This window comes from Desmodus rotundus, chromosome 4 (genome assembly GCF_022682495.2).
Source record: "Desmodus rotundus isolate HL8 chromosome 4, HLdesRot8A.1, whole genome shotgun sequence".
Taxonomy (NCBI): Eukaryota; Metazoa; Chordata; class Mammalia; order Chiroptera; family Phyllostomidae; genus Desmodus; species Desmodus rotundus.
The window spans coordinates 83,022,528-83,034,384 of NC_071390.1; the positions used below are offsets into that span (position 1 = coordinate 83,022,528).

At 39.3% G+C, this 11,857-nt stretch overlaps 1 pseudogene; it reads right to left on the reverse strand.

The window, feature by feature from the left end:
• Positions 1-2,747: 2,747 nt before the first annotated feature.
• Positions 2,748-10,855, reverse strand: LOC112317715 (nucleotide sugar transporter SLC35D2-like; annotated as a pseudogene).
• Positions 10,856-11,857: the final 1,002 nt, after the last annotated feature.

Genomic DNA, 11,857 nt, shown 5'->3' on the forward strand with positions numbered 1-11,857 from the left:
CAATGAGGTACCATTTCACACCAGTCAGAGTGGCCAGCATAAACAAATCCACAAACAAACGTTGGAGAGGATGCGGAGAAAAGGGATCTCTAGTGCACTGTTGGTGGGAATGCAGACTGGTGAGGCCACTGTGGAAAACAGTATGGAATTTCCTCAGAAAACTAAAAATGGAACTGCCCTTTGACCCAGCAATTCCGCTGCTGGGATTATACCCTAAGAACCCTGAAACACCAATCCAAAAGAACCTATGCACCCCAATGTTCATAGCAGCACAATTTACAATAGCCAAGTACTGGAAGCAACCTAAGTGCCCATCAGCAAATGAGTGGATCCAAAAACTATGGTACATTTACACAATGGAATTCTACGCAGCAGAGAGAAAGAAGGAGTTTATACCCTTTGCAATGGCATGGATGGAGCTGGAGAGCATTATGCTAAGTGAAATAAGCCAGGCGGTGAGGGACAAATACCATATGATCTCACCTTTAACTGGAACATAATCAACAGAAGAAAAAAGGAAACAAAATATAACCAGAGACATTGAAATTAAGAACAATGTAACAGTAGCCAGAAGGGAGTGGAGAGGGGATAGTGGGGAGAGGGGTCTATAGGAGCTACTAGAAAGGACACAAGGACAAAATCAAGGGGGAGGGTAGAGGTGGGGTAGGGAGGTGGGACTGGCTGGGGTGGGGTGGAGGGGTGGGGAGAAAATGCAGACAATTGTAACTGAATAAAAATTTTAAAAAAATGAATATGCTCAAGTACATTTTATTGTTATTATTTTTCAAAATAATGTTTTATTTTTCAATTACAGTTGACCTACAATATTTTGTAGTAGTTTCAGGTGTACAACATAATGATTAGACATTATATATCTTATAAAGTGATTACACCAATACATCTAGTACCTATCTGACACCATTCATAATTATTACAATATTATTGACTATATTCCTTATGCTGTACTTTGCATGCCCATGACTATTTTGTAACTACCAATCTGCATTTTGTAATCCCTCCCCTTTTGACCCATCCCCTCCAATCTCCCTCCCATTGGGCACCCATCAAAATGTTTTCTATATCTACAAGTTTGTTTCTCTTTTGTTTATTTTGTTTTTCAGATTCCACGTTTACGTGAACTCATATGACATTTGTCTTTCTCTGTCTGACTTATTTAATTCAACACAGTACCCTCTAGGTCCGTCTATGTTGCTGCAAATGGCAAGGCTTCATTCTTTTTTTTATGGCTGAGTTATGTTCCTTTGTATATAAGCACATTTTCTTTACCCATTCATCTACGGATAAACATCTAGGTTGCTTCCAAGTCTTGGCTATTGTAAATAATGCTGCAATGAACATACGGATGCATCTGTGTTTTCAAAGTAACATTTTGGGTTTCTTTGGATAAATACCCAGAAGTGGAATTACTAGGTCCTTCTTTGTCTCTTGTTACAGCCTTTGTTTTGAAGTCTATTTTTGCCTTCGGCTACACTTTGCTTGATTATTCGTTTTGTTGATTATGTTCCAGTCAAAGGTGAGATCCTATGGTATTTGTCTTTCATTGCCTAGCTTATTTCACTTAACATAATGCTCTCCAGTTCCATCTATGCTGTGGCAAAGGGTAGGAGCTCCTTTTTCTTTCTGCTGCAGAAAACTGTACTTGAACAACAATGAAAAAATAAATAAATAAAGTCTATTTTTGTCTGGTATGAGTATCACTAACCCAGCTTTTTAAAGAATTTAGTTTCTATTTTCACAAAATATCTTTTCCATCCCTTACTTTCAGTGTGTGTGTATCTTTTGATTTGAAGTGAGTTTCTTGTAGACAGCATATGTAAGTAAGGGTCTTGTTTTCTTATCCATTTGACAGCCCTATGTCTTTTGATTGAAACATTTAATCCATTTACACTTAAAGTAATTGTCCATAGATTGTAGTTACTGCCATTTTTTTGGTTTTTTAATAGATTTTATGTATTTATTTTTATGGGATGTAAATGCAGACAACTATATTTGAACAACAATAAAATAATTTTTAAAAATTTTTATTTATTTTTAGAAAGAGGGGAATGGAGGGAGAAATAGAGGGAAACATTGATGTGCAGGACATACATTTTTTTCTAAGTTTCACATTTAATTCTTAACCTACCAAAACAATACTGATTATTCATATCTTTCCATTTTAATTTTTGTGCATAGGCAAAGCTCCCTGAGCCATTCTGTCCCCAACAGGGAGACAGACTTGACCCTCTTCCACTTTATACCCCATATGCACCCAAAACATTTCTCCCACAGAGCTTATAATTGTTTACTGCTCTGATGACAGGTTTGCTCTGAACGGTGACTATATGGTCCTCAAAGGTAAGAATACCACCTAACTCATCTTCTTTCTTATCACCTGAGCCTAACACCATGAGACACACAGTAGCACTTAACTACCTGAGAATGTTAGTAGGGGAGTGGGTCACGGAGGAAGTGCAAGAAAAAGTCGCAGGATTGTAAGGTTGCCACCCAGCATGTCCGTCTACAGCCCAATGATGTGTTACTAAGAACCACATTACTTTAAAAAGTAAGAGTGAGAATGAACAAACTTGTGAGACCAAAAATACTTATAGGGTTTGATTACAAAGCAATGAGTTGAGCTTCTGTAATTAGTCTACCCCCCAACTTGAAAGTTTAGATGAACCATTATTCTTCCAAAATAAATATTTATTGACCTTTGCCTGCCATTTCATTGGGGGGAAAATTACTCAGATTTCAATCCTCTGCTTTTGTACATCTCTTGTAAAATACGCAATGGTCAGGGTGGGCAGAATCATGAATTGTGGTAGAGAAGGCCGTATTTTCCCAGCTCCTTTGAATCTAATTTTTGTTTTATGTATGCACCATTTGCTGCTTTTAGGACATCATTTATCAAAATAAAAACATATCTTTCCAGATCAAATGCCATGTCAGGGCTGGCAGCTGCAAAGGCTCCAATAGTTATTGCAAATGCAGTCATCTTAATACTCCAAGAAAAAGTATTCTTGAGTAAAACTCCTTCAAACATTGGAAACAAGATCGAGAATCTTCTCAGAACTGAAAACATTGGCAAGTTCAGTTACTTTGTGCTGAGCAGTCCCCTGATTTGGCTCCCAAAATATAGCAGAAGTAGTGGAAATGCCTTTCTAGGTACATTACCGTCAACGTCAGGAAACTTGACTACTTTGAGTGCCTTTCCCACCCAGAGAACTGCCACTGTAGCCACCACCTGGAGGGAGGGAGGGAGGGAAACATCACTGTGTGGTTGCCTGTCCCACACCCCCAACCGAGCACCTGGCTGGCAGCCCAAGCATGTGCCCTGATTGGAAATCGAATCAGTGACCTTTTGGTTCACAGGCTGGCGCTAAATCCACTGAGCCACACCAACCAGGGCTGGTTACTGCCATTTTATTATTTGTATTTTTGATCTCTTTTTCTTCTTAAAGAAGACCCTTTAACATTTCTTATGATACTGCTTTGCTGGTGATGAACTCTTTTAGCTTTTTCTTATCTGGCAATCAAGGACATTTTAAGCAATAAAACATAGTGTTGAGATTTCATGATTGCAAATCTGTATAAATATTTGGCTCATGAAGTTAGACAAATAAAATTTTTATCAAAGGGAAGCAATTTCTTGTAGTGTCACGAGGAAAAGATTTTCCTGAGATACACATAGGGAGAATGGGTTTCTGTGGTAGACTTTATCAATAATGTACAATTAGGGGGGTTCCCCTCATGACTTCCTCACCCCATTTCTGTCTGTCTTACCATGGAAAAGGTCCAATATTATTTTCAGCAAGGTCAAGACAAAAAGCCAGGGTCCAGGGTTTCTGCTTCATATTAAAGTCCAGTCCAGTCCAGCATCCAGCTAGCTTAGGGTATGTTTCCAGCTGCAGTTCATTTCAGTGCACTGCTGTGCTGCGGTATTCAGGCTCCGTCCTGGACCGCATGTGTGGAGTCCCCACAGCCATGGGCCACGTGGCTGCTAAGGTCACATGGTTATGTATAGAAGACAGGTGAGTGCACAGGGCAAGTGAAGGTCATGAGCAACAGAGAGAGAGGGTGGGGGGAGAGAGATGGAGAGAGAGCTTCTTTGTTCCTCTGGGACTTTATTAGCTTGGGCCTGGGACAGATCAGGTGCTTTTTCAAAATGATCAGTCAACTTTCCAGGCTTTCACAGGCTTTGGATGGGTCCATACCCTCTAGTTAGACTGATAGTCCTCTATGGTCCAGCAACACCCCCTCCCCACCCCTGCCCTGCCCACCCCCTAGCAATCCAGTACCAGAAAGGGGAAGGAGGAGTGTTAGTCCCCTTAGTGGAGCACAATGCTATGGGCCCCCGGACTATGAAAAGCTGTAGCTTCCTGGCTAAGCAAGCAGGCTCATACTCCCCATTTTATTAAACTCAATGTCTAGTTAACCTTTACTCCCCTTCTAATTAGCTAAATGCCAATGGTAACAAAATAGCCTCATTAATTATACCTATGCAATGGGAAAACTGAGCATTGATGGAGAATTATGAGAAAAAATTACTTTTTTCACATGCCAAGGAAACAAGACAAAAATTTTCATTCTGCCCACAAAGAATAAACTCAGAGCAATATGGAAATCCTCCATCAGAGTATAAGTCATTACAAATGTTTTTTGATGACACATTGGAAGTGTTTCTCCAAAATTTAAAAACTTTTACTATTTGGCTTACCATTTGTACATTTAGTAATTTATTTAATAAAATATTTGCATAAATTCATAAATATGTATGTAAAAGCACATTTATTGCATTTCTACTTGGTCATCTACTAAACACCTTAAATTAATATGTCAAAAATCTCACTCTTGATTTTCCCCCATGACTCCTAAGCACTGACATTTCAAAACCTACTTATTCTTTGTCTTTCCCCAATTCAGTACACGGCAAGTCCATTATTCTAGTTGCTTGGGACAAAAGCCTGGGACTCATCCTTGACTTCTCTCCATGACGTCATTATCAATTCACAGCAAGCACTGTTTGTTCTGCTTTTAAAAGATATATTTTGAGACGGGAAGATGGCGGCAACATAGGTGGGAGCGGAATCCACTTCCCCGCAACGCCAGGGAAATACCTAGCTGATCTGAGGAGCAGAGCGAACAGCCAACAGTATTCCAGCATATACGAAGATCAGAGACCAAAGATAGAGGACATTGAAAGATCTGACGGTGCAACAACAAAACCTGGAGTGCTGAAAAGACTAGAGTTAGACCGTGTTAAACACATAAACGTCAGCTCAAGACCAGCAAGCACAGGAGAGTAAGGAGACAGCACCACCGAATCCCATTGGCATTCTACCATAGAAGTTCATATCATAAACCCAGGGATTCAGAACAAAGCAATTTAAGAAGCAGAGGCCAACAAGAAGAGCCTCACAAACAATGGGAAGACTAAGAAACAATTCCCAAATGAAAGGAAAGGAGGAAGTCTCAGAAAGAATACTAACCGAAAAAGAGGCAAGTCAACTATCAGATACTGAGTTCAAAGCAATGGTCATCAGGAAGCTCACTGAGCTCTCTGAGCTCAAAGAGAACTACCAGAAACTACAAGGAAACTACAATGAACTCACTGCAAACTATATCAACATGAAAAAGGAAATAGAAAATATCAACAAGAGCCAAGAGGAAATGAAGAATACAATTTCTGAATTGAAGAACACAATAGAAGGAATGAAAAGCAGACTTGATGAAGCAGAGGATCGGATCAGCGAGCTGGAGGATAAAGTAGAAAAAAACACCCAGAAGGAGCAAGAAAAGGAAAAGAGGCTCAGAAAGAATGAAGAGGCAATAAGGGAAATGCAGGACAACATGAAACGTAACAATATCCGTATAATAGGAATACCAGAAAGAGAAGAAGAAGAGCAAGGGATAGAAAACCTGTTTGAAAAAGTAATGATGGAAAATTTCCCTAATCTGAGGAGAGAAAAAGTCACCCAAATCCAGGAATCACAGAGAGTCCCAAGCAAGAGGAACCCAAAGAGACCCACTGCAAGACACATCATAATTAAAATGGCAAATTTCCAAGACAAAGAGAGGATCTTAAAGGCAGCAAGGGAGAAAAAGGAAGTAACATACAAGGGAGCCCCAATAAGGTTAGCAACTGACTTCTCAATGGAAACGCTCCAAGCCAGAAGAGAATGGCAAAAAATATTCCAAGTAATGAGAACCAGAGGCCTCCAACCAAGACTACTTTACCCAGCAAGGCTCTCAATCAAGATAGAAGACCAAATAAAGAGCTTCCCAGACAAAAGAAGTCTAAAAGAATACAGCTCCACCAAACCAGCTCTGCAAGAGATGCTAAAGGGACTGCTTTAAGGAAAGGAAGGAAAAGAGAAAGACAGAGGAACACAGGTAGGAAATAATGGCAATGAATAACTACCTATCGATAATAACCTTAAATGTAAATGGATTAAATGCTCCAATCAAAAGACATAGAACAGCTGAATGGATAAGAAAACATGACCCACACATATGCTGCCTACAAGAAACCCATCTCAGGACAAAAGACTTACACAGACTGAAAGTGAAGGGCTGGAAACAAATTTTCCAAGCAAACGGACAGGAAAAAAAAGCAGGGGTAGCAATACTCATATCAGACAAAATAGACTTCCAAAGAAGGGCCATAAAGAGAGACCCAGAAGGTCACTTCATAATACTCAAAGGAAGAATCCACCAAGAAGACATAAGCATTATAAATATATATGCACCCAACATAGGAGCACCCAAATACATAAAGAAAATCTTGGAGGATTTCAAGAAAGATATTGACAGCAACACAATTATAGTAGGGGATTTTAACACCCCACTATCAAAAATGGACAGGTCTTCCAAACAAAAGATTAACAAAGATATTGTGTCACTTAACAATACCCTAGAGGAAATGGACTTAACTGATATATACAGAGCTTTTCATCCCAAAGAAGCAAAATACACATTCTTTTCAAGTGTCCATGGAACTTATTCAAAGATAGACCACATGATAGGACACAAAGCAACCCTCAACAAATTCAAGAAAATTGAAATCGTATCAAGCATCTTCTCTGACCACAAGGGTCTGAAACTAGAAACCAACCCCAAGGGTAAAAACCCAAAACACTCAAAATCATGGAGACTGAATAGCATGCTATTAAACAATGAATGGGTCAAGAACGAGATTAGGGAAGAAATCAAAAACTTCCTGGAAACAAATGAAAACGAACTCACAACAACCCAAAACCTATGGGACACAGCAAAGGCAGTCCTGAGAGGGAAGTTCATAGCAATACAAGCCTACCTTAAGAAGTTAGAAACAGTTCAAACAAACAACCTAACCCTATGCCTACAAGAACTGGAGCAACAACAACAAAGACAGCCCAGAGCAAGCAGAAGGAAGGAAATAACCAAGATCAGAGCAGAATTAAATGACATAGAGACTAAAAGCACAATTGTAAGGATCAATGAATCCAGAAGCTGGTTCTTTGAAAAGATAAACAAAATCGACAAGCCTTTAAGTAGGCTTATCAAGAAGAAAAGAGAGAGGATCCAAATAAACAGAATTAGAAATGAAAATGGAGAGATTACAACTGATACCACAGAAATACAAAGGATCGTAAGAAATTACTATGAAGACCTATATGCTAAGAAATTTGAAAACCTAGATGAAATGGACACATTTCTAGAAAAATATAATCTTCCAAAACTGACTGAAGAAGAAGCAGAAAACCTGAACAGACCAATATCAGCAAAGGAAATTGAAGCTGTCATCAAGAAACTCCCATCACACAAAAGCCCTGGACCAGATGGTTTCACAGGAGATTTCTACAAAGCATTTAAGGAAGAACTAACCCCTATCCTTCACAGACTATTCGAAAAAATCCAAACTGATGGAAGACTCCCAAACTCTTTTTATGAAGCCAACATCATCCTAATCCCAAAACCAGATAAAGACACAACGAAGAAAGAAAACTTCAGGCCAATATCGCTGATGAACATAGACGCTAAAATTCTCAACAAAATATTAGCAAACAGCATCCAGCAATATATTAAAAAGATCATCCACCATGACCAAGTGGGATTCATCCCAGGGATGCAAGGATGGTACAATATTCGCAAATCAATAAACATAATACATCACATCAACAACAGCAAAGACAAAAATCACATGATCATATCAATAGATGCGGAAAAAGCGTTCGATAAGATACAGCACCCATTTCTGATAAAAACACTCAGCAAAGTGGGAATAAAGGGAGCAGTCCTCAACATAATTAAGGCCATATATGAGAGACCTACAGCCAACCTCACATTCAATGGACAAAAACTTAGAGCTTTCCCACTAAGATCAGGAACAAGACAAGGATGCCCTCTCTCACCACTCCTATTCAACATAGTATTGGAAGTCCTAGCCACAGCAATCAGACAAGAAAAAGCAATAAAAGGCATCCAAATTGGAAAGGAGGAAATGAAACTGTCACTGTTTGCAGACGACATGATAGTGTACATGGAAAACCCTATAGACTCCACTCAAAAACTACTCGACCTAATAAATGAATTTGGCAAAATAGCTGGATACAGAGTCAATACCCAGAAATCAAAGGCATTCCTGTACACCAACAACGAAACTGCAGAAACACAAATCAGGAAAAAAATCCCATTCGATATAGCAACAAGAAAAATAAAGTACCTAGGAATAAACCTAACCAAGGAGGTAAAAGACCTGTACTCAGAAAACTACACAACACTGAAGAAAGAAATTAAGGAAGATACAAACAAATGGAAGCATGTACCATGTTCATGGATTGGAAGAATTAACATCATCAAAATGGCCATACTACCCAAAGCAATTTATAGATTCAATGCAATCCCTATTAGAGTACCCATGACATATTTCACAGATATAGAACAAACATTGCAGAAATTCATATGGAACCATAAACGACCTCGAATAGCAGCAGCAATTTTGAGAAAGAAGGACAAAGCAGGAGGTATCACAATACCTGATATCAAACTGTATTACAAGGCCACGGTAATCAAAACAGCCTGGTACTGGCATAAAAACAGGCACATAGACCAATGGAACAGAATAGAGAGCCCAGAAATAAACTCAAATCTATACGATCAATTAATATTTGACAAACGAGGCAGGAGCATAAAATGGAGCAAAAACAGTCTCTTCAACAGATGGTGTTGGGAGATCTGGACAGCTACGTGCAAAAAAATGAAACTCGATCACCAACTTACGCCATACACGAAAATAAACTCAAGATGGATAAAAGACTTAAATATAAGCCGTAACACCATAAAAGTCCTTGAGGAAAACATTGGCAGGAAAATCTCAGGCATTCCACGCAGCAACATCCTCACAGACATGTCCCCTAAAGCAAGGGACATAAAGGAAAGAATAAACAAATGGGACCTCATCAAAATAAAAAGCTTCTGCATGGCTAAAGAAAACAGCACCAAATTACAAAGAGAACCAACAATATGGGAAAACATATTTGCCAATGATACCTCAGACAAGGGCCTGATCTCCAAAATATATAAAGAACTCACACGACTCCACTCCAGGAAGACAAACAACCCAATTAAAAAATGGGCAAAGGACTTGAACAGACACTTCTCCAAGGAAGACATACAGAAGGCCCAGAGACATATGAAAAGATGCTCAGCATCACTAGCCATCAGAGAGATGCAAATTAAAACCACAATGAGGTATCATCTCACACCAGTCAGAATGGCCAACATAAACAAATCCACAAACAAATGTTGGAGAGGATGCGGAGAAAAGGGAACCCTCGTGCACTGTTGGTGGGAATGCAGACTGGTGAGGCCACTGTGGAAAACAATATGGAATTTCCTCAGAAAACTAAAAATGGAACTGCCCTTTGACCCAGTAATTCCGCTGCTGGGATTATACCCTAAGAACACTGAAACACCAATCCAAAAGAATCTGTGCACCCCAATGTTCATAGCAGCACAATTTACAATAGCCAAGTACTGGAAGCAACCTAAGTGCCCATCAGCAAACGAGTGGATCCAAAAACTATGGTATATTTGCACAATGGAATTCTACGCAGCAGAGAGAAAGAAGGAGCTTATACCCTTTGCAACAGCATGGATGAAACTGGAGAGCATTATGCTAAGTGAAATAAGCCAGGAAGTGAGGGACAAATACCATATGATCTCACCTTTAACTGGAACATAAGCAATAGAAGGAAAAAGCAAACAAAATATAACCAGAGACATTGAAGTTAAGAACAATGTAACAATAGCAAGGGCGGGGGTGGGGGGTGGGGGCGGGGACAGTGGGAAGAGGGGATTACAGGAACTACTATAAAGGACACATGAACAAATCCAAGGGGGAGGGTGGAGAGGGGGGAGGGAAGTGGGTTCACCTGGGGTGGGGTGAAGGGATGGGGAGAAAAGGCATACAACTGTAATTAAATAACAATAAAAAAAAATAAAAATTAAAAAAAAATAAAAAAAGATATATTTTATCCCAACATTTACCATTACTTCTGTAGCCACTCTACTGGCTCACTGTCACCTTTCCTCCACACTCTTAAACTAGCCCGGAACTGATCTGTTTTCTCATTTGCCACTCTGCTGTCATTCTCTATAAGGCAGAGCAGGGTCTTCATAAAACATAAATCAGATTGGATCTGTTCTCAACTCAAATTCCTCAGGTGGCTTCCTCTCACACTCAGAAAAACACATAAAGTTCTTACTGTGGCCTGTGTGGTCCCCAGGAATTGTAATTGGGTCCTGCCCACCTCTCTCTTAGCATATCACCTACACTCCTGCCCACTAGCTCCTGCACTCTGGCCCCCATGGCCCTCATACAGTTCTTGGGAGAAGTTTGTTCTTCTGTAGAGAACTTGCACTTTCACTTCCCTGGATACTCACATGGGCTGTGCCTTCATTTCACACATATTTCTACCCCCAACTGTTGCTTTCTCAGAGGGTTCTTCCCAGACCATGCTATTTTAAATGCTTTCTCTCATAATACTTACGGTCTATTTATTGTTTATCTCACCTACTAGGATGACAGCTCCAATAAGGCAAAGACTTTGCCTTATTCAGTGGTATTTCCCTGGGACCTAGAACTCTGGCTGATACTCAGTAAGTGTTTGTCAAGTAAATAGCAAAGAAAAACTAGAAACATCCTAAATGTCTATTCCAAGAGGGTAGTTAAATAGAGTACCATTTAATACTGTGTACCTATGAAAAAGAATAATGGTAAACTGTATATACTGGAAGAAAAGGCTATTCGTGACAGGTTGGCAAGTTACGGAATATAATATATCTCTTTAAATCTATTTATGTATCACATATCTCTTTAAATCTATTTATGTAACACAATAAAAATGTAATGTACTTGTCATACAAGGTGGGGCAACAATAGGTTTACAGTTGTTCATGTGGAAAATAATAAGTGATTAATAAATAACAACACAAGAGTAAACTCTGATGTACTTGCAACTGGAAACCTACCTTTGCCCCACGCTGTATATGTCTGTATTCTCGTTAGAAAAAGGTGGGAAGATTGTGAGTCAGCAGCCTGACCTCAGGCGATTGGGCTGTGGTAGTAAGGCTTATATTTTTCACTTTACATATGTCCCTTTTAAAGTTTCATAATCATACCTTTAAAATAATATATTTTAAAGATCTACTCAGAAAGTTCTTAGATTTAAGGCAGGGAATTAAAAGAATACAATGAACAAAAATTATTGTCAAAGTAGCTAGGGGAGAAAACCTCAAAACAATAGCACTCTGCACGGTGCCACACATAGAAAGAAGTTTCTATGTTGATAAACCAACTGGAGAAGTTTCC